Source organism: Myotis brandtii, unplaced genomic scaffold, assembly GCF_000412655.1.
Source record: "Myotis brandtii unplaced genomic scaffold, ASM41265v1 scaffold579, whole genome shotgun sequence".
NCBI classification, from domain to species: domain Eukaryota; kingdom Metazoa; phylum Chordata; class Mammalia; order Chiroptera; family Vespertilionidae; genus Myotis; species Myotis brandtii.
The window spans coordinates 899,732-900,165 of record NW_005370171.1 but is presented as its reverse complement, the minus strand read 5'-3'; the positions used below and the strand labels follow the sequence as shown (position 1 = coordinate 900,165).

The 434-nt window shown below is 68.4% G+C and overlaps 1 protein-coding gene across 1 annotated transcript in view; it reads right to left on the bottom strand.

Annotated features, from left to right (window-relative positions):
* Positions 1-434, bottom strand: part of AP5Z1 (adaptor-related protein complex 5, zeta 1 subunit) — a 17,551-nt gene that overhangs the window by 6,519 nt on the left and 10,598 nt on the right.

The following is a 434-nucleotide window of genomic DNA, read 5'->3' as shown; positions in this document are numbered from 1 at the left end:
CACCCCTGGTGCCCAGGGACACGCTTGGCACACAGGAGCCTGTGTGACCCCCCCGCCCCCAGGCCGGTGCTGCGGGGAGGCAGGTGGGTGCGGGTGCGTGGACCAAGTTCTGAAACCACTCGCACGGCTCATCAGGAGGTCGCCGGTCACGCCTGCCTCGTGCTCCCAAGCTCCGCCCTGGCACCGCACTCCTCAGGACGGCCCTGCCCCTGGGACCCAGGAAGCTGGCGTCTGGGGTGAGGCCTTGCTCCAGTCCTAGGGCTCCTCGCCTGGGGGCGCTAAGCCTCAGTTTTTCCATCTGTATAATGGAGTCACCAGAGTGTCTACCCGCAGGGTCGCAAGAACTGGCGACGTGCGCGTAACTGAGAGCCCAGCCCGGGGCCTCGCGGCTGCTGCCTGCTGGGAGGGCGACAGCAGCTCTCTCCCCAGGCCCG